Genomic DNA, 26,736 nt, shown 5'->3' on the forward strand with positions numbered 1-26,736 from the left:
TGCTGGAGCAATTTAGGGTAAATACCTTGCTCAAGTATGCCACAACTGGAGGTGGGAATCAGACCTGCAACCTTTGGGTCCAGCAGCTCTAACTACTGTCCCTTAAACTGATAGGTAAGGCTTTCCTTTGCCTTTTCTACTTTGATCACTTCTTTTTTTTGCTTTTGGGTTCATTATTATTGTACATAATTGCATATAAGAGATTAAGATAAGATTTCTGATAAATGCTTGTGAATGGAATAATGAGTGCGATGTTCTACAATGACTACAGTGACTAATGATTACGACAAGAAGCCACGCTAAATACTGGGGGTGTAGTGCTGAAATTGTTGCTGTGCTCGATGTCACCAAGGCTCACATTTGAACGGACATTTCTGCTCTTATAAGGCCTTCCTTATTTTATGGCACAAATTACATTTGCTCTTAAGTCCAAACTCTCATAAAATGAACCACTGGTACAAGGGCAGCCTGTACTGGTTTCAAACCTCCAGTTGCAAATTTAAATCCCAAGGGGAGATTAGTGATCACACACTTCAGCTATTTCAACAAGGTATTTAACCTTAACTGATTCTGTGCTATAACCAGGTGTAAAGATGTGCGTGAAAATCCCCAAGGAAACAAAGCGTATAAAAAGGAAATCAAGTGTGATGTTCAGAGAGGAGTCAAGCAGCTTTCAGCACCTGTGTGGAGACGCCTGGCGATGCGTGCTTCTGCCTCAACCACCCAAAATTCTCACCTTCGTCACTGGTCAGGAGCAAAGGCACTGACAGCGAGACAGCTTGTGTGCGGAGTAGACCTAATGAACCGAGAGCGGCTCACCTCATCGCTTTCCACGGGGCAACATATGATCCGTTTAACCCCCTGGAACGCGATTCGTCTTTCGAAGCCAAGATATTAATTAACCCCAAAGAGAAAAAAGACGGCCGGATGCCGACGCCTCATTCAATCCTCACAGCTTTATGGTTCAACACCTGCGTCCCTGGAGACTGTACTTCTTCCGTGAAGGGTTAACAGTACCTATTACACACCTCTGACAGTGAGCACGGTGCGATTACCAGCGCGAACACACTGAGTGAGGATCCTGTGTGTGTGCTTAAGCATGCATGGATGCGTACTGCTTTGCGAGTTGCTGGGATGCGACATGACCTGCGGTCGAAACCTGCCTGTGGAGGAGGCCTCAAGCCTCAGTTACTAATGCGGGGTGGCAGGAGCTGATGGGGGGGGGGACTTGGTGGTTGGGGAGGGACTCTGGACGTTTACTCAGCATTTCAATGTAAAACCTTACAAGAGCAGGTCATCGGAGACATTCTTTACGTGGAGTAAAATCTTATAAATAAAACATAGTGAGTTACACTCATACACACCTCCAAGCACAGGCCAGAGTGGGTTGGGTGGTGGGTGGGTGGGTGTGAGTGCGTGTGTGCAGTGTTTGGGAACCCAGCTGAACACCTCAAGAGGAGATCTCCACCCACTCAACACTTTGGCACCTCTGACACTCTGGCGTGGGTATGATGGTCAAGCGGGGAACTTCACGTAGGTGAAATATAGCAGGCAATTTGTAAAGTGGCTGCACTTAACTTTTGCACAAGATAAGAGAAACACAGGTCCGTGGTGCGTATACACACACACATGCAAATATCTGTGTGCACAAGCATGCATGTAACTGTGGATCCAGCACGCGCGCGCAGCAGTGACTCAGACTCGCAAAGTCCCACACGGGCCTACGCGGTGGTCCTGAGTGCAAGAATAACGAACTGGAGCCGCGGCGCAGCCCACCCGCGGCGTGACGCGTGCAGATGCCTCCGAACAAGCTGGGCCGGCTGCCTAGTTCGCTCTAACTCTTTTTCGTACCATTTCTCTCCCCTCAAAAGCAGCGAGAGAAGTCTAACCCGGTGGCTCCCTCGCCACGTGAGACATCGGGCCCTAATTCTGGGCCAGCGAAGGGCAGAAAGGATAACAAACCAGACTGTTGGGTGTCTGCGCAGCTTCCTCACAGTGTGTGTATGAGTGCGGCCTGAGCGTATGCTCATCCCAGCTGGCCAAGACCTTTGGGAGCAGCAGGGAACTAAACAGTTAAGGATCTGAAATTGAAACAAAAAGACAGTCAATTCTTGTCTGAGGTGGGGTGAACTTGTGTGTTGTGTGCGCGTATACTTTGCGGGTATAACTGCGCTCGTTCCTGCAGTATCCAAAGTGTCCCACTTGAAAACGCTGCCTTCTGCTGCCATACGACCTCTCTGTCCACCGTGAACGAAGCGTCCCGACACAAATAATCAGAGCCGTCTCTGTTGGCTGCTTTTGGGTCTCGGAGGACACAAGCAACATAAACAGACGACAACGTGAATAAATAAAAATCTGCAAATATGACCCAGCGCCAGCGTTTTTAATTAGGCCATTTATTATTTGTCAAGGAGAATTATCTCACTGATGAAATGTGTAACCTGATACATTTGGAGTTTCAATAAACACAATGTAATGAGATGAAAAAATCCATCTGGAATAAAAGATGGACAAATTCATGCGATTATGCCGATCAAAGTGCCGATGAATAATTTTTACTGACGTAACCTTGTACAATGGCCTGTCGGGCAGCTGTGCTCCAGAGCTTTTCACAAGACGTACGACGAGGGGAAGAAACGAGCGCTGCTGCCAGCGTTGCCCGTGTCTCCATCAGCGCCTGCATCTAACCACCACGACGCAGATGATTGTCTCTGGACGTTTAAGAAGGGTGACACCGAACGGTGGTCTGGCCGTGCGAGCACTCTGTCGCCATGCAGGCGGAGACCTATGTCCAGAGGGTCACGTTCTATAACAACGCTGCTGGATCTGCATCTGGAGCGATGTCACGCGTCACCCTGTGTTTGCATGTGTGCTGCCATTCAATGAGACAAGGCTTGCTGAGTAGAGTGTAAGGTCGGAGGCTAGGGGATGTGCCATCCCTGCTCAGCCTGTCAGAGGTGTGCTCTAGTCAGCATTTACCCCTTTCCGTCACCTCCTCGCCACAGCCGCTGCAGCCTGCCTGGTCCTCACTTACGTTGGTCTACGGTCCTCGCATCACCCTCAGGTCAGCTGCCCACACGCTAACAACCTATATTAATGCCTATTGTTAACGCCCCCTGCTTTTCATGCAGCCGAGGGTCACGAGGCTCATGTGTGTTCATTAGCGAAGCGCCCCGATACTCTACCTGTATCCCACCGGCTGCTGTTCAGCCGAAGACTCCTGACGGCGCCTCAAACACTTACCTGCGATTCCCCTTGACAAACCTCTCCCTCCAGCGTTAGGCTGTCAAACAACGTGTTATCTAGTTATACCCTTAATTTCATGTAAAGAGTTCTGTGAAGGGGGGACATAGGTGAAACGGGGGCAAGCTGTGCAAAAAAACAAGGCGAGAGCATAAAATCACAACCCCACCTCCGTAGTGTTGCCTGTAGCTGTAGGAGGTGTGAACAGTTTTGATTTTTTTCTTTTTTTTTTTTGCTGGTGCATATAAAAAGGCTCGGAATGAGAATGCAAGTGAAAATGAACTCTCCCTATTTACAGGTTTGGCCTTTTCTCGACCCGAGTCACTCTTGTGTTTGCCTGTTCGCATCGAGGCTCCGCTCATCTGACTCAAAGGGTGTTTTGACACAAACAAAAGTCAAGCGCCGGTCGGGACTTTCTTCCCAAGCGGCATTTGTGTCACAGCTGTGCTTTACAGGAGGAACACTGCAGGGGGCGCTGTAGGGTCTGCTCACTTTGGGCCCACAGAAGGTGGAGTGCAGTATGAAGCTCTGAGCCTCACCGCAGGGTCTCGCCGTAGATGACATCCCAGCAGGGACAGTGAACCCCGGGGACACAGCCTGCAGCTATGTCTTGCCTGCTGGATTGCTCCTCTTTCACTGAGAAAAGTGCCGAGTCCTCAGCATGCACGCGCATTCAGTGTGTGTGTGCGTGTGTGTGTGTGTGCGCGCGCTCTGCTCCCGTAAGTCATCAAATGCACAACTGTGGTCCATGTGAATGTGACGTGCAGGAGTGGGGACGCACAGGAGTCCTGCTGAAGGACGCAAAGACCAAAGACAGGAGGTGTGTTTTGTGTGTTTCGGGGTGTGGGGGGAACTCACATTGCACCAGGATGGCGGCCAGGGCGTTCTTGAACTTCTCCTTGGCCTCCTCCATCTCCTTCTCGTGAGCCGCCTTCTCGTTCATCAGCCGCCGGATGTGGCTGTTGGACGACTGGATCATGGAGTAAAAGTTGTTGGCGTTGCGGCGGTTCACCTCGCCGCGCTCCACCCAGGTGAGGAGCACGCGGATGGCCTCAGGAAACTTGGAGTCGTCTGCGGACGGACGAGCATCCGGTTAGCCGAGACCGATGTGTGTGGGCTCTTGAGCGGAACGGGGTTTTTTGGGACAACTCTGGACGACATGATGAGAGCGGTGAAAAACCGGACAGGAACACAAGGGTGGGGGGCTGATGGGATTAGACCGAAAAGAAGACAGAGAACGACATCATCAACGGTGCCGGGGGACGCGACTGGACGCTGCCTTGAGGGCTGGATCTCCCACGGTGTGTCTCGATGGCACACGCAGAGCTGCCAAGGTGGGCGTGAAGACTGTTTGGCACCAGCAGGGAGAGAGAGAAGCAGCTTCCAACAGACCGTCAAACCCAACCCGAGCCTTGGCTCCCCATCTGCTCCCAGTGCCAGCAGGTGAAGGATAAGATCTGGCAAAGCCGCTGTAACTAAGAGCATCCCAAGCGCCCTTGGATGCGGCGGCTAAGGCCGACCATCTGTTTCGGCTATTGCTCGCCCGTTTCGATAGCGTGTGGAAAGCGCCGGTACTCAGGGAGCCGTCGGCTGCAGCTGAGGACAGGAGGGGGGTTGGCTTTGAAGATGCTGTAGGAGGCGCCACTTCCTCCTGCTCCCCTGTTGCATCACTGATCACTCAGTGCACCACAACTCTTTTTCCCTACGGTGGGGGAGGGGGAGCATTTAGCCCCACTGCCATGAGCAGTGAGAACACAGTGCTGGAGGACATGTCATTTATTTACAGTACATGGGAGCACAGGAGCCCGCGGGACTGTCGGGCCACCGGCACTAACAGTCCATCAGCGCTCGGTTGTGCCGTGTGCCTGGTGAATCAGCGTGTTGTGAGCTCTGACCCCTGGGGCTACACATTTATAGGATGTTTTAGCTTCCTGACTTGATGGGATCCTGGGATGCCGGTGTGCGGCTCCACACACAACCCCATGGACTCCTTATTGACGGACTCCACCCAGCGCTACAGATGAAGACCGTCAACCGCTGATCAAACGTCCTGACAAAACTTCCGAGGAAATCTTGCGTCATTTCGCCTCTTCTGATCACCAGCTACTGTTACCCATATCAACTCACTTGGCCAGGAATACCTGCACTGGTCTCTTCTAGTGAAGCTGGAAGTGTCGAAACAGCGACAGCGGTACTTTACGCTCCTTCCCCGAAGACCGCGTTGGCACAGCCGCTGACCCGCAGAGCACGGAGAGCTGGTGACCGTTGCTGAGGAAGCACACTCTCGAGTGTTTCAGGGACTGTCAATGTCTGTGTACTGCTCCCCCACCCTGTCCTCCGGGGCCCAGTGTGAGGTCACTCGTCACTGTAGTCCATCCAGCACATAAATATTTCAGGCCGCTTTGAGGGTAGTTTGTTTAACCCGGCGGAGTGAGGAAGGCCAAGTCGAAACGTGTTCTCTGTCTTTATCTGTCTGTCTCCCGAGCCGCACTGCAGTCCCCGCCCACCTGTGAGCGGCTCGGGATGAGACCCTCCTGCAAACGTGAGATAACTGACAGTCTCAGAGATAGGTGAGTCAGAGAGGCACCTTGATCGCTGTGTGAGACGCACATGGAGGTGGCTGGTGAGATCAGACCTATGGGGGGGGGGGGGCAGGCCTGACTTCAGGTGTGGTGGATCACAGCTGGTATAGTCTGAGGGCAGAGCTGAGTGTACATGTGGTACTGGGGGGGGGGGGGGGACAGGGGTAACAGGAAGTACGTGGGGAGCTCAGGGAGGACAAAAGACCCACCTTTGAGCTTCTCGCCCAGCTGGCTGCACTCGTGCTCCGAGAAATGGACGATGGGGGGCGGTGAGGGCGGCCGCAAACGGTCCTCCTCAATGCGGCGGCGGTGGCGCTCCTCACGGGCCAGCATGCGCTGCCGGCACTCCCACTCGTAGAGGTCGTCCCGCGCCTGGGCGAAGTCCACGTGCAAGCGGCCCGTGTCTTTCTTGTCGGTGCTGGAGCCCAGCCGGATCCGGTACCCTGAGCGGTGGAACGGTGCCGGGGATGAGGAGGACAAGCGGCAGAGGAGCGGAAACGGAGGCGGAAGACAGGAAGAAGCAGCTGGAGGAACCCCCAAGGGGCACCGGCTGTTCTTCCCATTTACAGGACACACAACAGGCGGCCGTCGCAGTTTACAGAGGAGGCCTCCTGGGAATCGGCTTAGGGATTACACACACACTGCACAGGGCCACGTTTCCCGTGCTTTTACACCGGCTAATCTGCCATTTAAGTGCCACAACACACAGGCGCACTTCCTGGGAGCTTCTAATGTGATAAACCATAATGTGACTCCCTCCTTCTCAAATGCACATTGTTCTCTGTTCAGTTTCATTTTCCCACCTACAGCGAGCTCCAGCAAATAAGCTCTCGTTTTAATTTGCATGTAAAATGTTTTTTTTTTTTTTTTAAAGCAGCGTCTTCAAGAAACGAGAGGCTCTTCCGAAAATGAGCGTAATCTCGAAAGAGCAACGCTGTGTGACAGAGGCGCGAGGTGCAAGAGCGTGCAGCCCCCGGCAGAGATGCCTAGGGGGCACCTGGTGGCGCAGCGGTCTCATCGTCTTGCCCATTGAGGGCGTCCTCCTCGCACCGCCTGTCAGCTCTCATTGAGGACCAGCATCTCCATTTTCGGGGCTCACTCGTGGGGAAATGATACGTCCATCTCCGTCGCCTCCGGACCCGTCCCCCGACATCTTTATGTTTCGATGGGTTTATGTTGCTGTCGCGGCCGCATTAGCGTCTCGCGCGCTTTGGGCCCCTTTAGGAATAACAACGCGACCCTGTGACGCACGCGGCGGGAAGAAGTCGCGCCAGCTAATTATCCCTCCGGCACAGAACAGCATCCCCCTCCCCTGTCTTTTCATGTCCCCTTGCCAATCAATTTCCAAGCATCCCATAGCAAAATCATGCCTAAGTGTTGACATTTTTAATGAGCGGGAAAACATGTTAATGCCCTGAGCGAGCGAAGGGAGTCACTGTGTGTCCCTCCCTGGCTTAGGCCTTCACTCACTGCTCTGCCTGGTCCTTTCACTTAAGCAGCAGTTTGAGTGTGGGAGGGTGGAAGTGGCAGTGGGGGGGTTCCTCCTCGGCTCTGAAGCCCCTAGATGTGGTTAAATATTTCATTGGTGCATTTCGGGTGCAGAATAAACGGGGTTATTTATGGACGAGCTCGTGAGGTCCCATCACAAGCTTCTCTAATATATGAGCCATTGCTGCAGAGCCACTCGCTCAGGAGCGGTAAATAAGAGCCATAGCGCTACGGGAGCCGCCGGCCACTTTAATGCGCTTTGAGGAGCACGGATATACATTCCTGCTGTTTGCACACAAAGCGAGATTTAGGGGCTGGTTGTGGACGACGACTGGTAGACGGTGATAAGATGAGAGGCACGGCCATGGTCACGTGACCTGCGTTAAGGGGCTCTAACTGTCCTCTACAAACCCTAATTGGGTTTGAGTGCTACTCAGAGCGGACCTAAGCGTGGCGCAGAACGGCACATTCCCTGGCCCACCTCTGGCCACACTGCTTACGAGAAGGATGGGGTTGGGAACGTACTGCTCGGAAGAAGAAGAGAGCAGGCGCACCGAGGCCTGCTGGGAAACGTACCGGACAGGAAGAGGGCCTTGTCCACCATGTACTCCTCGGCAAAGCGGATGTGACAGAAGTTCTTCTTGCTTTTGCGGATGGCAGCAATCTCACCGCACTGCTCAAACACCTCCACGATGAGCTGTTCCGTCGCGTTTTCTGGCAGGCCGCCCTACGAACACTGTCTTGCAGCCGGGAGGGCGCTCCTGGTGGCAGGAGGCGGAAGGTCTGTGGGGGATTGACAGTGAAATCATTATCGTGATTTCCTTCAGTTCTCATCCCAGCTCCTCCTGCTCCATTTCGTGCTCTTTTCCGGTTGCCATCAACCCTCTTGGCGCAGAAGGGACCACAGAACCACGACCCGGTGCCAGTGGCCACCAGGAACTGGCAGACCCCAACACATGAGCGGACAGTTCTGCACAGAGAACATCCTGGTCAATAGCTGTCTCTGGTTCCAATTGGCTGGTGACAGCTAACATCCAAGCTTATAACATGAGCCGAAGGAACCTGGCCACACTAGCAAGAGGCCCTTAGCGCGGGGACTGGACCCCCCCCAAATCTTAGACGTCTCCTTTCCGATTCGCTAGTGGACACCCACTGACAGGACTGTGCTATCCCTGTCTGGAGGTTGACGGCGCCTGTCGCTAAAAGGGCGCGACGCCGAGTGTGTCCCAGATGGAAAGGAGGAAACGTGTCAGGCTAATTACCAGCTGCCTGTTCCGTTGTATTAGGACAGGGCAAGTTTAGTCAAAATCACTGTCACCAGCAGCAATTTGCTGCGCTAAATGATACTTTACCTCTTTCTTTCCCTAACATAATAAAAAAACTTACTTTTGTTTGTGCTTCATTAATTAAAAGCTTCTTTGCACTTCAGTTCACATTTTTAGATCTACTAATGAATCGCACCTGGGTGTGACAAATGTCATGCGGTGTGCTAATAAGTAGCATTTCAACGATATTCAATGCTGCGCACAAACCCGTCTCCCCACCAACGGTTGCGCTCAAAGACACGCAACCTGAGAAGTGGCTGAGGGTCGAGAATCTGGGGAAAACCAGCTTACTGAGCACTTTGATGCTCTGCAAGGATCTAAAGCCACCTGTATGTTTTGTTCGTGAAAGTTACTATTTATACGCCATTCCTCGTGCTTAAATGACTGTATTCATAAGCGATGACATGTTGTTGCTGTCACTACCTGAACCCTAGGTATATATATGAGGACAGTGCTCGCATTGTGAACATATTGCTGGTATGATGCTGGCCCCAAACAGCATGTAAACATGCTGTTCAATTCATCCGTACCGCCACACCGGTGACAGTTAATGCAGAGCTCGGCCGGAGAGGAGCTGATCATCTGTCATGACGACAACAAAGCAGGATCTCAGGGAAGGGACCAAAGAAGAAAACAGACTCTGAATGTAAACAGTTTAAAAACATACATCATCAACGCATTAGTCGTGAAATAGTCATGCTGATTTTTGGCAATGAAAGAACACTGATATATTTTTAAATATATTTTGTGTCTTCCAATATGCAACATTGTGGCAATGTGGGTTACAGAGTGCTGAGTGCAACATTTATACTCAGTGCATTATTATTATTATTTTTTATTTAGCTGACACTTACAGTGCTACGTTTGTACACTAGGCTACTTACGGTCCTTTATACAATGGTATTTTTTACTCTTATCAGTTGAGGGCATTGACGTTTGCACACAGGTATGTGATCCAGATGACAGTAGTTTTATTTTTTGACATACATAGTACGGCATATTGAACAAAGGGGCTAAGTATATGTGAATGTCAACTACATAAGAGTGCACCTAGTAGTGTAGATGTCTGCGGAGCAGGCAACACCGAGTGGCATACATTCATGCATACAGTCACTGGCCACTTTGTTAGGTACATAACTTCTTAAGGCAGCCCGTTGCAGTGAATCAGGTGGTGGTGATTCAGTATATATGTTGTGTATACATATACACACACACACACACACACACACACACACACACACAACATATATACTGAATACATGTATATATAGATGTTTAATTTACACTAGAATAAGCATTAGAAAAGACAAGATCTGTGATTTAAGTGACTTTGAATGTAGTGTGACTATTGGTGCGAATGTAGCGGATGAAGTATCTCTGAAATAGACAGAATTCTGGGATTCTGCATGTTACAGTGTCTGGAGTTTACAGAGAATGGAGCGATGAACAAACTATGCCATCAGCAGTATTGACATCTTGTTAATGAGAGGTCAGAGGAGAATGGGCAGACTTGTAAAGGACACAAGTGCAAAAAGTTTAGTACAACAGCGGTGCGCAGAAAAGTATTTCAGAGTGTACAACTGTCAAACCTTGAAGTGGATGGGATACAACAGCAGAAGGCCGCACACACAGTGTTCATCGCCTGTGAGCTCAGAAAAGATGAGGAGGATACAGTGGGCACCCAATTCCCCACAATGGACAACAGGGTCAACTCCCAGTTTCTGTTGCGACATATTGATGGCAACATCAGATGTCAGTGTAAAAAGAATGAACATTGGGAGTACAGACTGGTGAAGGTACAGGAATGGTGTGTGCAATCTCTGCATGGACCACGAGCCCGGGGGAATGAGCCTAGCACCTCGATGCTAAATTTACATTTCATTCATGCTATTCTGGAGGGACAACAAGCTCCCACCTGGTACTAGCTGGGTGTACCTAAAAAAGTAGCCAGCAAGTGTATACGTTGCTGTGTGTCCGAACAAAGAAGAGTTTAGAGTGGAACCTGGACGCAGCAGATGTAAAGACATAGAGAGCATGACCTGGTCCAGTACCAAGCACAAGCAAAGCAGAGGACTGCATGCAGTAAGGGTGGATATACAAATGTGTTGAGCAGTTAGTCAGTAAAGCAACACGGGTCAAGAGCAGATGACAGCCCATGGTGTTTACATCAACTCTAATGAACTCAGCCACCACCTCTTCCTGGATGAATCAGCTGGAATTCTCTACTGCCTTTATTTAACAGGTAAGATGTTGAGCCAAACAGCAGCTGAAAGAAGGCTGAAGAATTACGAGTAGGAGAAGAGGTTTGTGTGTCTCTACAGAGGGGTGATGCAGGAAAGAGCGGAGACAAGAGGTCAGCACTGGATGTGAAGGTCACTTTCAGAGAGGTCGAGGGCCTGGGGGGGGGTCCTGCAAGGCTGGAGCTATATGACAGACACCATCTGTGCATCGCCTTGCTGATGACAGGTACACCTGCGATGGGCGGTGAGTCACTCCCCGGCCCGGCAGGGGAAGTGGCGGTGCGACCGCAGGGTGAGCCGAGACTGTCAGATCGCTCGCTCTGCTCTCTGTGTGCCCCCGAATCATGAGATGACAGCCGAAGATGGCCTGTCAATATGTGTTTACACAGCCTGCCAGCAGGTCCTGGAGCAGGATGCTCAGAAAAGAGCTAAAGCGAGTGCTGGGCTCTGACACCACGGGCGGATCTGGAGAGTGGCATCATTAAAATGTCCCGTAAAGCAGCTGAACACACGCCTACAGCCCCCCCAACCTTTCCTCACCTCGGTCCCTCCCACTGGTGGCCCATCACTGCGCTCGCTTTTGTTCCACCTCCTTTTCTTTGTTTAACAAAGGTCGTTATTTGAAGAAGTTCACGGATCGCAGGACTAAATGACGCCTGAGTCCCAGGTCGCCCACGATCGCTCTTGTCCCATCGGCTGCGCCTGCGCGGGGCCACTTGAGCGGAGGAGGGAAAAGAGGCCTGCAAACTGACCTCCTGTGTGTGTGTTGGGGGGGGGGGAGGGGGGTACAAATTAAGCAAAATACACTGTAATATTCCCAGCGGCTATGGTTGATTAAATACAATTGAGGGGCAGAGTGAGGCATGCATGTGCAGCCAGTGAACCGTGAGGATGCATTTCAAAGGTAGGAATGACGATGTTACGGAAAGTTAATAAGAAATGCGGAAGTGTTGCCTTGGCAACGGCCGAGCTGTGACGCGTCTTTCTTGCAGCGATCTGAGGAAGGCGGTACCTTAAGCGGAAGAGGTGTAGGAGGTAGGTGTCAAGAGCAGGGATACTCAAGAGAAGCTGGGAGCCACACAGATGGTACACTGTCCACTGGGGTGTCAGTAAAAGATGCAGAGAAAAATATCTTGTTTGTGGGCCTTGAACACGAAATTGTTCCATTCGAGGAAAAAAAAAAAATTGGGGGGGCTAGAACTTTTACTGTATCTCATGTGCAACAAGTCGCTCAGCGTCTAATCTTTTACCATGCATACTATTCTATAGCCTATCGGGTACTACTTAAAACCCTCTGGTCATCTTAATACTGACATTTACTTATTATAGCAAGACTATTTATTTTATGTAACTGTTAGTTTCAATTCTCACTAGCAGCACACTCTTTCTTGGGACAGGACAGTAATGGGTCTGTTGGATTGAAGTGGAATTTTTTGCTCAAGATTCATTATTTTTACGCACACACACGCTATGGACAAAAAAACCAATATCTCACAAATATACGAGAGAATTACTTGATGGAGCACATTTCTGAAAGGCCTGAAGTGTGAAGTGAGTGTGGACTGTGGGTTTGCCCAGTAAACCAGTGTTATGCGGGACAATATAACATATCCTGAGTACAAACAGGTGAGCAACAATGGAACGTCACTGGGTTCTGTTGAAATTTGCCTCACGTCGATTTCTTGCCAAAAGGAATGATATGAAGGTGCGAGATTGTGAAATACATTTTTGATGACACCTTACTGTCCACACTGCTGGACGGAGCTCTAAACCCAGTCAAACCGCCTGCTCAAAGCACCTGTCCTGGGATGATAAACGTCTTGATTCGGTTTTTTAAGACACAGCCGCACATGTCGCTCTTATGGACCGTGTCTGCGGGGACAGATTTCCACCAGTGCGGGACGGGACAGGGTAGGGTCCTTCCCAGCGCAGTAAACCCAGTAGAGGAGGAGAACACGCCACATCCTTAAGGAAGTGTCTCTCACTCAGTCGAGTGCGGCATGACAATGTTATCATTCCGTGTGACTGAACGTCACTCTGGCGACACCATCCAAGTCCGTCTGCCCCGTTTCCGAGAGCTGCTTCGGAGAGCGCTTTAAATGCAGCACGGAGTGAAAACTACCTCAGAGCGACTCCTCTGGGGGATGCGAGCTGATTAATACACACTCACAGGAAAGACGGGAAACTTCCACCATCAGGCACCACCGGCCAACAAGCGGGGGGACACTGGGAAGGTAATTGTGGCTGCATATGGGGGCTCTGAAGTTCTGTCGGATTGCTGGATTTGCCAAGCTGCTCATCCTCAGTGAGAATGCAGATGAGATGGTTAAAAAAGCCATTGTGATGAGCGCGGGCGACACTCCTTCCACTGAGCAGCCACAGCTGGCAGTGCAGAGTGTCATGGAGTGAAACGCACAGTGGGCTCGAGGACCAATGAGACGCGAGGCCTTTCAACAGGGCCCAAGTGCAGGGGTAACCATGGCGACGAGGGGCACACGAAGGTCTCCTCTCACCATTCGGCCAGACACGCCTGATCTGGGGGTCTCAGCACCGCAACGCAGACATGTAGCGGCCTGATATCATGATGACTGAGGTAGGGGTTCTCACCTCAACAAGCAGGAATGCAATGAGCCCCAGCTGGTGGGACATGAAGGGGGGGTTAAGCTCCGCCTCCGCTGTGCCACCTCAGAACAACACCATTTGGTTTGCACGCCGAAGTAGGTGACTAGCTTGGGCCCACCCTGGCCACGTCCATCTCTGCTGCGCCGTCAAGTTTATTTCCCGTCCCAATGTTAATGTCACGTCAATATTCCCTGCAGCGCTCCTGCGAGACACCTTGACGGTCCGTGTTTGGCGGCGGTTCCAGGTCAGGCCTGCCGCAGTCGATACCGTCATCTAAAATGCATGCAGAGGGAGTGGTCTATCTGGGGTGATGCCTATCGATGCTTGAAGAAACCTCAGGATGCAGGAGCTGTTTGCACACATGGAAGGAAGGACCCAGACCAGGCTCTCTGTGCGCGTGTGTGTGTGAGAGTGGGAGAGACCGTCCGTGTACAGGGTGGGCTTACTGGGGTTCGGAGGGAACAGAGTGCAGCTCTTGCAGTGGATGATTTCCTTGACGACAGGCATGTCTTGCGAGATGGGCGGGGGAACGATGCTGAGGCCAGGCATCAGAGGGTTCATGGGTGCGATGCCCGTCATCATGCCCAGGCTGGGGTCGAAGTCTGCGGAGGAGAGAGAGGGGTGACAGGTGAGAGAGGGGAGGGAGGGAGAGAGCAGGGCGAGCAGGATGGTGGCCCAAGCCGCTTTTTCCTAGGCGACAACTCAGCGTAAATTTCATACTTTTCTCCTGCATTGTAAAAAGAACAACAACCACTCCACCTCTCCATCCGCCTGTATGCCGGCTTCAGAACGCACTCAAACAAACAACAAAATGCCAAAGCGGGTGGGAGAAGGCGCTCTGCTGTTGCGGACTCGGGCCGAGCCCATCTCACCGTGCGAACCCCCTCTCTCTCCCCCCCATCACCACCACCCGCAACGTTCGTCTCTCCAATAAAGTGCTGCTGCCCGCGCGGGATTTCATTTACAGCTATTGATTGAGGCTGGCAGGGCATCGCGGCAGTTTGAAATGGAAATGACACCACTCCCCAAGCCTCACCTGTGCAAGTGAAAACTTAAAAGACAGTTCCCTCTGCGTGTGTGAGAGAGTGAGAAAGAGAGCACCGTCATCCAGAGGAAGCGTACCAGATCCGTCCCATTGTTCGCGCGGCCAACAGAAAGAAGAGAGGAATACACCTGATGGCAGAATGTGGGACGACGGCAGCAAAGCGCCGCAGGATTTGGACCCAGGACCAAACAGGCTCCTGAGAGGTTCCCCAGTCTGGGAGGGGGATGGCATTTCACAGAGGGTCTTTGAGTTACGACTTAGGGCGACCCTGAGTTACGACGGCTGTGCTCTTGGCATTATCATATTATTTTTGGGTTCCGCTGTCTGGTCACACTCTCTAACGGTGACCGCTCCATCTGCTGACCGCTTTGCCAAGGCACCGTATCAGTCGCCGTTCGGGTCTCGGTCGTTGCTCGGGTGTTCAGCAGCGCCTGCGTTTTATTAACACTTTCTGTTTGTTACTTTTCTTTATATTTAAAATGGCTAATAAGTGGTGTTCAAAAGGAAAGAACAACAACAGATTTAGAAACTAAAGTGAAAACAGTGCAGCATGAAAACATAATTACGACACTATGCTGTATTAATATTAGTGTATATTAGTATTAACATGAATAATGTATGTAATTAGTGACAAATATCACAAAGCGCTATAATATAACACAGAATTCACCTGTTAACTGTTTATATGTCCTAATGGTTTATATCAGTATTGGTGACCAGGCTGTGCCGTCGGTCAGCGTCCCTCCGCACAAAGCAAAAGGAACCTGGTTGAGCTGAACCACCTTCCCCCTAGAGATGGTGATATTAGCCAATGGACGCTGTCACACAGCGCCCCCTGTCCCCCAGCACCATGCAGCAGCAGCCGTGACAGTGACGCACTTTGAACTCTTTGGAAAAGTGGATTGTGTTTTATCGAGCGCACACCTAGCGCTCTCAGGTGTGCCGCTGCCGTGCTGTGAACTGGGGCAGATGTGATGGTGGCTGAGAAAGGCGATTAAAGCGTGGCTATGACAGCCACATGCAGGCTGGACGGTGGCGGGGCGGCAGGATCCACACGCAGCAGCCTGTAGCAGCAGAGCACCAAGAGAACCACACGTCAGCAGGACTGATCGATGTGGGGAAACGGCATCAAAGTGGCTCTCACTGGGCAAAGCCAGAATGCAAAACGTTCGTGTGCATCCGTCCAACTGTGTCCATCCGTGTGCGTGCGTGTCCCGGTCCTGACCTGACCGCACAGATGCTATTCCTGCTCCGCCCACCCCTCCCCCAGTGCTTCTCAGGAGATGAGTGGAAAATATCTGGTGCCTCGGCCCAGACTGGAAAGGCGTTCGCGCTGAGGGTGAGGGCCCTACGCCCCTGTGACCTGCTGCAGCAGGTGCCCGTGTGACGCTGATGGATTACAAAGCCTCCGCTCTGTACCAAGTCCCGCCTTCCCATGCTTGGCCAGCCTATAAATAAATAAGGAGAGCGAAAGAAGACAAGTCGCTCGCATAGGTGCTGCTGCGTGCTGTGAAAAGGCCTCGCGGTAAACGCCAAGCTGTCCATTTACCACGCTTTGCTCTCAGTAAGCAGCGGAACGTGATCGGGGCTGGGCTGTTTCTCAGGTAGGGGGGCGGATGGCGCCGTTCTCCACTGCCTTATTATTTAGCGCTGGTAATTCCATTAGATTTTTCAAGGTGCCAGCGTGAGAAATAACGACGAAGGAGGGAAACGCGATTAAGTCTCTGCGGTTTGATAAGCCAGACTTCTCCAGCCAAACAGCGAAGGGGGGTGGTTCTGCTAACACACTGCTTCCTGAAAGCAGTTACTTTACACTGAGGCTACCAAGCGAGTGCGTGGAGAAGAACCGGTCTCCCTCAGTGACAGCTGCACTACATCAGTAGGTGTGAAGCTGGGGAGCACAGCAGGGTCCTCCTCAAACAAACCAAGAGCCAGTGGTAGCACAGGATAGCATATGTTGGGGCAGCTGGTAGCATAGTGGTTAGAGCTGCTCCCTTTGCAGGTTCAAATCTTACCTCTAGTTACAGAATCCTTAACAAGGTACTTCCCTTAAATTGGTGCAGTAAAATTACCCAGCTGTATAAATGTGTTAAAAAAACAGTTGTGACAGTGATGAGCCGAAGTGTAAAGAAGAGCTCTGAAGGACACTTGTACATTTATTTATGTGATGCTTTTCTCCACAGTGACTTACAATGTTAAGCTACTTTCACAATTTACCCATTTATGGTAAATTAAGGTACTTGCTTAAGGGTACTAGAGTTGAGCTGAGATTCAAACCTGCGTTCTTTTGATCCAAAGGCAGCAGCTCTAACCACTACCCTTCCAGCTGCCTCGATACCTTGACGCTTTTCTTCACAAGACAGACTTCATAAAGGAAAAAGTGCGTGCGTGACGACCGGCGCATCCGTGTGTCTCGTCACGGGCCGCGCGCCCGCAGCCGCGGGGACACTAACGGACCAATGACCTCGCCACATTGAAGTGTGCCGTGTGGTTTTACGAGTGCCGCGCCTGGTGCTCCTGATGGCCTCCAAAATGTCAGACAGGCAACGCTGGCAGCCGCAGAGAAACAAAATTAATCTGTGTATATTCAGCAAGATTGAGCTTAAACGTCTCACTACATCACATGCGATTAGTGCAGTTACAGATGTCAGCTGAGTACTGCACCACACTTGCGCTCCTCACACACAACACACACACACACACACACACACACACACACACACACACACACACACACACACACAGGGCATGGGATGGGGACCCTCACTACCCCCCCACGCTTAGTACAGTGACACGAAGGCTTGAACATGATGGGTCGATATGCCGATTTGCCCTTTAAACTAGCGGAGCAGCGTCAAGTTGCCCCTTAGTGTGTGAACAGTCACATTATGACCACAAACGGTCCTGGGGAGTCCAGCGTGGAGCTTGGTCCACAGCTTCCCTGCAGCTTGAGCCCTGAGCAGCGAGCCAAAGCGTGCAGACTCCACCGGTGGATGCCATGCTGTGTCATTATTCCTCCACCCGGGGAAGTGGACAGCGGCCTGTAGAGGTGTCATGACGGACGAGAACGTGGACCACGGCCGCAGGACGTCCTGCTCAAATCCCTATTTGTAAAAATAGGTAAAGGGCAAGGCAGTTGGGGGTGTCAGGGTCATGGGTCAAAGGACACAGGTTTGAATCCCACCTCCTGCTGTAGTACCCTTCATCAAGGTACTTAACCTGAAATGGTGCAGTAATAATGACCCAGCTGTATAAATGGTAAATCAGCGTTAAGTAGCCGAAGTGGGTAGCGCGCAGCAGATGCTTCAAGAAGAAACGTGGAGGAATCCGACATGTCCGATGCCCGCCGTTCTCTACGTGTCGCGCTTCTGAACCGAAGCAAAGATAACAGGAGACGCGGCCCGGAGTCTGAAGTGGGCTGTAAGGGATGCGGCGGAGTTGCGTGCGTGGGCACAGTCACGAACGTGTGAACAAAGTGCCGGCGGTCGTAAAACACAGCTGTTTCTCCGGAGAATATCCTGAAATGGCTCGTAGCCACCAGGAGAACATCGCCAAGACATTCGGAAATAATTTCGCTGACAACCTTTCTCTCCCTTTTTACCCTCGAGATGCTCCAGCTCCCTCGACAAAATTTTTAGCTGTTAATTTCATTGCAAGTTGACAGAATTGTTTCAGATTAAAGAATACAGCGTATAATTCTTCCGAGAAATTTTTAAGAAGGGACTGGTCCGAGTTGTTTAGGGTGGCAGACTGCGTCGTTAGCTCGGCTTTTACAACAGAAGGCCGACACAGCAAATGTGCTATTTCCCAAACAGTAAAAAAAACACTTATGTATTCAGACATCATAATAAGGGTAATAAAGGGGAAAAAATACCTAGCTCCAAGCATGGATGAAGCTTAAAAAGTTAAAAATGTGAGGTGCTTTGGATGAAATAATGCACTAAGTGAGTGTGAAACAGAAACAGAGCGACGTGCAAAGGCGGGACGCCTTCGCCAGGTTCGAGCAGCTCGTCCCAATCAGCTGCACCGAGGTTGACTCGAAAAGGAAGGAACGAATACGAGGGATGGAAAAGCTGAGCTGGGGAAACTCCATCCCTCCAACAGTCCTGCTTTTGAAGACTGAAAGTACTTTGCTTACATTCGACGTTACGCCGCCCTCCATTATTGAACACACACACGGTGCCGCGTGCTCCCGCTTCGACTTACCTGGTTAGGCAAACCGACTGGAGCCCCGAGAGAGAAACGTATGCCACTCAGCAGGTATCCTGCAACACATCGGCGCAGGAGGCCCTCGGCCCGAGACCGTGCTTGCGCAAGGCCCCTTTGGACCTTGGGACACGTCGGCGTAGTCGGCGGGGACTAAAACTCTGATGTCCGCCGATGATCAGGATCAGGGAGCAATGAGGACTCGGGCAACGCGGCTGCGTCCCTGTGCAAACGGTCACCAAAAGCCTCTGGATGGACCCACTTCTGTTCGGGGAGAGCTCGGAGCGCCGTGTCTCCTGAACACTGGCCATCAGCTATTCAGCAGCAGCCGCGCAGCCTGCGGGCAGCAGAGAAAAGCGGATCCGGCTACTGGCCTCTCTCATCTGTTTCAGCTGGAGAAAAGGAAACGCCTTTTATATGTTGTCAAAGTGTCCGGGAAAGACGGCCCAAGGGGAGGACGGGGGGAGGAGAGGGACTGGAGTCTGAAAAGGACACAAAGTTTCGACCGTTTCGCCTGCGCTTAGAGTTGCGCCGTTGTTTTAGCCGTCGTTCCGCCCGTTTCTCTGAGAAGTCTTGCCGCCGCCGCCGCCGTCGTCATTTCATGCAAGAAGGCACTCGACGCTGCCCCCGAGCCACCGGCGGGGAAGCTGCGGGGCTCCGATAAGCCGAGCAACAACAGTCATTTTTGAAGGGTGTCGCCGGTGATATATGGCATGGTAAATCTTTTGTACAGTTCAGAAACGCACACAAAAAACGGGCAGTTGCCAGCAATGTCAAATTATACAATTGGACGCGAGAGTCCGGTCTGGAGCTAATCGCAGGACATGGATGAAAGACAGGAAGCGGAGAGTTTTAAAGAACCTCAAATCAATTTAAATAAGTAATGACCTGTACTGAAGGTCGGCGAGGAACAGATGGGTAAACATAATGAGAAGGACCCAAGAACACAGGCGTGGAGATGCATTAACCTTAAGACATGACAGAGCACACGAGATTAAATTAGAAACGGAGGAAGCCTCAATTTTGAGAACCATCGAGTGTCATCATAGACAGCTGGTGCAGAGCAAGAGATCAGAAGCAGAAGAACATGAGAGCGCGGCATTATCTACACCGCGCGGGGTAGGTGAAGACCGCAAACACAGTGACCGTGACCCCAGTCCACAGTTACAGCGAAGGCACAGTGTTCACCACAGAGTTGGAGGAGGAGGAGGCACTGCTTGCGCGTCTCCGTCGGCCTCCCGCCGCCCGACACTGTGCTCGACGCGAGTCGGAGACACACTTCCAATTCAACCGCGAAGAAGCACAGCTGGTCAAGTCCTCTTGAAACATGTCACGCAAATAATTACAGCAATTTTTCACAAAAATGGCAGCTGCCAGATTGCGTTTCCACCCGATGACGACCAAATCGTAAGTAACGCAGCACGGTATACAGCGCTCGTGTCAAATGCATGGACCACTTTCCTTCTCCCCCCCCGGTGGCCTCAAGAGAACAATGAGACACACGCAGCAGAGCGGGTCCGACGGGTCCTCTGAAAAAGCACGTCTGGAATTGAGAAAAAGAAAAAGAAAAAACCTTCATCCAAATTCCACGCACACCAGTCCCTGGTAAATTATCCAAGCCCTGTCTTTCCCCACAATTTAGCAGACACAGTCTATAAAACCAGAATGGGTCAAAGTCTTTAACGCCTTCACACGTCTGATGCTCATGCTCCCCCCCAACTCCGTACAAGGAGATTAAAAATATATCACAGCCCCATATTCACAAAACTGTACATCACAAATCCATGGCGCTTTTGCTATGAAGTAAAAATGGCAAAGTGTGGTACATTAATCTTCACAAGCTCAGGTATGATGATCTTTCTTTTTATCTCCAAAACCTCAGTGAACAGGAGAAGTGTTGCGTGTACGAGCTCACACTACCGCTCTCTACGAACCCTTTGTACGTGTGTGTACGCGTGTGTGTCTCTTTACAACCCACGAAGGCTCACCTGTGAGGTGGCTGTGATGCACCCAGGCGTGCCCAGCAGTGTAGTCCGAGCCCTGGGATGTTCAGCCCACATGGGCGATGTGTCACGTGAACCACATTCTCATGTTCTCCACAGTGAAGGGTGGGATGGACACCTCCCTCTCCAGCAACTTATGAGGGTACACTGCTTTTACTGTGCTGACAATGACAAGGCAACATTAAAATATTAAGGCTCAAGGCTCATGAGGAACACAGGATGTTGTACTGGATGCTGGAATGATAACGACCAGACTATGGTAACGACATGGAGACACAACAAGCTGGAGGAAGGAGGATATGGAACGCCGTCCTACCGGACCTCCAGTCCGAAACACCGCCATTCAGTTTTGGAGGGTCAGTCTGCTTAAGACCGGTGCAAGGATGTCTACAGTTGTCCCTCAACCACTCACCACTCACACATCTGCATATTATGCTGCTGCAGTACATTCTGAATTACGGGTTCCTTAACCACTATGTCACCTGCATTCAATCCCTGGATTATCTCTTAATACATTCACTTGGTTCTGTGCTGAGCGTCACGCTCTGGTCGGATCTACTGCCAAGCAGCGTATGACATGCACACCACAGCGTGCATGACACATTAATAAAGCATGCACAAAAAAAAATAAATACATAAAAATTACGGCGAAGAGCACGGGAATCAGCGGAGACTTCATCCTGCCCCGGGAATCAGAAAGCAGAAGCAGTGCTGACGGATTTTCCGGAACTTTCCTCGAGGCTCATGCAATAATCAAGCACTTCCAGACTAGCTGTCGCGTTCCGCCATTCCGCCATGGAGTCGCCACAAAGGAGCGCGGCCCGAACTGCACTTGTAGAGCCAGAAGAGCCTCGTCGTCCTGGAAACGTGCTTCACACACACACGCTCGCAGCCCCTTCCTGCGCGATAAAGCAACGAGGATCTGTGTGGTGGAAGATAAAAAACACTCTGAGCTTTCTTTATTTTCACAGTGTGGGGAGTAGACAGCTTGAAAAGCTATAAAGAGGATCTGGTGTCCCGCCCCCACCCCCCTTCACCATGTTGAGCGGGACTGAAAGAAAGGCTCATTCACAGTTCGGAAACTTGGCGCTGATCTTGAACTGTGCCAACGTCCACACTGTTCTCACCCTGACGCCTCTGCCGCTCTTAGCGCCGCTCTGGCGTACCGTGCTACACGCATGAAGTGGCCGGTTGAAGGCAAGGAGGCCACGGGGCGGGACTTAGCTGCAGGACAGCAGAGTTTTCCGGAAAAACATTTATTGTGAACCAGACCAAACAAAAACAAACTACCAAAAGACCCCTTTAGGGCAAAACCTGCAAGAATAAATAACCACACCTCCCCCAAGCCGTTCTCTCGAGTCCTGAGACCAGCTGCCTTTAAAGTCCGTGCTCATTACCCATGAACTGGCAGCAGCTGGTCTTCATTAAGCTTTTGAGGCATAGCAGGGGCAAGAAGCAGGGGGGATGCTGACCATCAATTCAGCCCGCCCCGTCAGGCAGTAGCACCCATCAGCTCACAACGGATGAGAGCAACCGCTGACCGGGTTCACTCAGGTTTTGCCCCTGAAATGCAGTATAAGTGAAACAGCTACGGAACACCATCATGATATTTGCCTTTAGGATTATTAATTTGTGCTTTTCTGACACCTATGCTCAAGGCAACTTACAATGTTAGATGCACTACACAAAGCTGCTTAGAGTTATTTATCATCCACACAGCCGAGGAATGTGACACACACAGCTGCACAGCTCATCTGAAATGCATGTTTTTGGACTGTGGGAGGAAGCCACAGCACTCAAAGGAAGTCCACGTGAACATACCAACTCCACCCAGACTGAGCCAGAGTCAAAACCGTGCCCAAACCCACGGTCCAGGAGCTGCGAGTCACCAGCACTACTCACTATGCCCCCATGTTGCAAAATCAATACCTTAATGGGAAACAGATATAAGACTTATGAAGCCCTTTTAACTTTCACGGTACTCAAGAGCAAAAAAGTCAGGGTGCTTTAACTTTTTTATGTATTCAAAAGTTAAAGGTCCATCAACTGTTAAGGTCATGCTCCTGTAACACTAAGACTGTCAGTTCAACGACATAATCCTTGAGCAAGGTGCCCGGTTTGAATTGTTGCGCTAAGACATGTGGCCACATTAATGGTTAAAACTGCGAGTCGAACTGAAGCGTTTCGCTAATAAATGAAATAATGACAGCGCTGTAATCTCCCCCATGAATATGCAAGAGCGCCAGCTTGATTTGCGATTTAAGTATTTTGCCAAAACACATGACAGCAGTGGCTCGAGTGCCTTCTTCTCCAAATAAATTTCCTGAACATAAATCAGTCCTGCAGCCCGAACACACTTTCCATAAATCGCACTCTGAAAGATCCCGTGGCTGTGCTGTCGAGATGCTGTGCGTCGATACCCGAAATTCGTTCACAACTCTCACTCAGGCCAGCTGCGAATGTAACGCTGTGCTTTCGCAAACAGTAAAGTGTGGTATTCCTGACAGGTAAGATGAGCTTTGATAAGCGAATGAAAAACAGACCCGGAGTGAAAGCTCCTGCCGCGAATACCTGCTGTACCGCGGCCGTCATACACCTGTATATGTTTTGCGTTACAGTACCAGTTGCACCTTATCCGCTGACAAAAGCCCGGTGGGGGAGGGGCGCAGAAGCATTTCTGTGGATCCCACTGAGCGCTGATAAACCAGCCCAACTGGAAGAGCTCTTCAGACCCTACAGAGGCACCGCAGGACCCAATTCTCAGGCACAATAGTCCAATTCCTGGAAGTACAATGACTCAAGTAAACAAGATGAAATCTGCATGGGCGCACAGAGTCAGTGTAGGTGTGTATGAGTGTGCGTACGGCATTTGCTAACTCTGAGGAGGCTCGCGCTACAGCGGTAATTAAGTTGTGGGAAATTTCTGCTTTTAATGTGGCGGGAACGCGAGGGAGATGCCCCCCAAGTGCGATTAATGACTATGGATGGCGGGGGCTGGGAAGGGACTGAATCACCATCCTGACGGCAGGGGGTCTGTTGATCGGGCCTGTACTCGTGTCCATGGAACCATGTTTGCATTGCCCCTCCCAGAGGTGGTGCCGAGGAAGTACCCCAGTACGGCACCGGCGTTGACCGCATGGTCACAGTGAAGACCCCCCCGAGAGATCCCTGTAAGCGGCTCCATGTGTTCCTAACTGAACCTCTTTTGATGGCTAAAGGACGCCACCCCTGCGTAGCTCAGCAAACCGTGCGAACAGAGTTCAGTAGGGAAAGCAGAATACAGGAGATGGAAATAACACCCCCTCCCCATCCCCATGCAGACGACTTCATCTAGAAGGCTCGCTGTGCCGCACGCATTACGGCTCCACTTACGATAAGAAAGCGAATTTGAGCTCCGCCGAGGAGGTGATTTATAAAGTGGGCAGGAAAGGCGCTGGGAGGAGTGAGCTCGGGCCCGCATTAATCATCACAGCCGGAGTATCAGATTGGTGTGTAAACCTAATGTTGGAGTGATAAATGTTTCCACTGGCTTTTAATGATATTGAAAAATAAAATAAAAATAAAAAAACAGGAGTGCGTCTTACGGTAGTTCTGTGTTGTCGCACCCCTCACCTCCAGGCCCAGACCTCCCAGAATTCACTGGCCGAGTGGCCCGTGCCCATGGCCTACAGGACGTCACTTCTCCCTGCAAAGCACTCCCTACTGCCCCTTGCTGGGTGGCCCCATGTCTTGACAACATGCGATGAGGCTCCTGAATGACAATCAGGGTGAAGAGCAGCGCCTTCCTTTCCCCTCCACATTTGAGCTGTCTCACAGTCGAAACACTCCTCCTTCAGGCATAAAGAACGTTTTGGATGTAACAGAGGGGCCACTTTATCCTGCACACTCAGCGGTAAAACAGCCAGGGGAGCAGCGCGTACAGGTGGCTGCAGGAGCCCCTGGCATCAATCCTCCGCTCGTACCGCAACCCGAGACCTGGCTAGCATGCGGCTCCACAGTTCCCACTGCGCAATGCAGTGTCCTCGAGCTCCGCCGAAAGGCACGCAGATGTGGAGATGGGCTGGTGATGTCTGTTTCTCCGAGGGCGTACGTGAGGATGGAGGACGGTACTTATTTTGCCTCGGGGCTTTCCATCGAAGAGGGTAATCAATAACCCTCTCACGTCTCCAGGATGCATTGATGCGACACACAACAAGATACCGTATCAGATGCCACGCGCAGGGCGGCTTGCTGGTACTGCCGTAGGTTACGCGCCCGTGATGTTCTGCAGCTGCCCTACCTGACATGAGGGGCTGTCCGGTCATGCCCATGGGCGCCATCCCCAGGTTGTTCATGGCTGTGGCCCAGGCGTTGGGGTCTGACATCGGCATTCCCATCTGGCCAGAATCCATGGTCATGTTGCGAATCCCTTCTGTGCACAGAAAAAGAGGAAACATACAGGTGAGGTCAGAGGTCACGCACATATAGGAGCACCGATGAGTGAGCAACAGTAACAGCATCCCTGCCCAGAGTGAGGTGCGCATGTTGCACCGTAGTACACAAATGTTCTCGTTAAAAGCCACCGTTTTCTGCGCTGGGGGAAAGAGCGGAGCGAGGTCTTCTTCTGAGGGAACCACACAAGGTACTCCCAGGGAGCACCCAGGGCGGCTATGAAAACCACACCTCTTGATTGGAAAAAGAAAGCAAAAAACACTCTCTCTGTGGACAGACTAAACCCAGCGAGGGAGAAGAAGATAGCAACTTTTTTCTTCACTTCACAAGTACCAGTATAATCTGGGTTATTAAAACTGTGTGTGTGTGTGTGTTTGTGTGTGTGGGATGGAGGAGGAGACAGGAGGCAACGATAATGAACAAATTCGGCTGAGACAACAACCTCTGGCCAAGTGCGGCGTCTTGCACAGTAAAACCAAATCCTTTTCCAAAGCTCTGAAGAAGCCTGAAGCAAACAGAAAGTCAATAAAGCTGTATCAGACATTTCTCGGTCAACAGCAGCCCCCACGTCCCGCCTCCTGTTTCCCTTTCATAATCTGCAAATATTATAGATGCAATCAGCCATTTAATGCTTTGCTGCTTGTCCTGCCGCTGAAGCTCTCCGCTATGGGGCCTTAATTTGGCTGAGACGGAAAGGGGCGGTCTTTGGGTCTCTGGACCAATGAGAAATCAGTACATATAACAGAGCCAGGAAAGGGGGTGGTCTTTCGGTCTCTGGACCAATGAGAAATCAGTACATATAACTGAGCCAGGAAAGGGGGTGGTCTTTCGGTCTCTGGACCAATGAGAAATCAGTACATATAATTGAGCCAGGAAAGGGGGTCGTCTTTCAGTCTCTGCATCAATGAGAAGGCAGTAGCTATGAAACTGTACGTGTCGTTGAATGGGCGAAGATCTTGCACAGCTGGATACAGTATCGTCATGGAGTGTTTTTGTAAAAGGTCAGAGGGTCATGGTCCTAGATTGAGCTCTCAGGGCTGTCCACTCTACGGTCTTCATGCGGTCTTCACGAATGCCCTCACAACGAGACTACTTTAAAAGCAGTTACATCTAAGCATCCACAAAATGGATACGAAAAAATCAAGACCTCTTAGCGAGGAAAAAAGATTCCCAATAACTCAACTTAAACCTTTGCAGAAAGGAGGCTTGCAGCAACAACGGTGAGCCGTATTCGTATTGTTTTTGAGAGGGATGTGAGGGGTGTTTCAGGTCAAAAGCATCAACGTATACTTCATAGGGAATTGTGCGGTTATTGAGCTGAGAAAGGCTCAGCGTGGGAGGCCTCATCCTTTCTGCTGGCACTTTAGAGATTTTGAAAAGCGTATGACTGTTAGTTACAGAAAGTGCAGATACAGGGGCTCAGCAGGTTAACAGTGGCTCACAGTAGTTGGAAAAGGGCGACGAAAGTCGTTTGAAGTTGGGGCTCTGTCCAGTGCGTCTGGGTGCGTCAGGTTCTGGAGCGACATCGATTCAGATTTTATTAACCAGTTT

General features: G+C 51.1%; 1 pseudogene; it reads right to left on the minus strand.

Annotated features, from left to right (window-relative positions):
* Positions 1–26,736, minus strand: part of LOC108923131 (ecto-NOX disulfide-thiol exchanger 2-like) — a 158,637-nt pseudogene that overhangs the window by 12,771 nt on the left and 119,130 nt on the right.

Source organism: Scleropages formosus, chromosome 13 (genome assembly GCF_900964775.1).
Source record: "Scleropages formosus chromosome 13, fSclFor1.1, whole genome shotgun sequence".
Taxonomy (NCBI): domain Eukaryota; kingdom Metazoa; phylum Chordata; class Actinopteri; order Osteoglossiformes; family Osteoglossidae; genus Scleropages; species Scleropages formosus.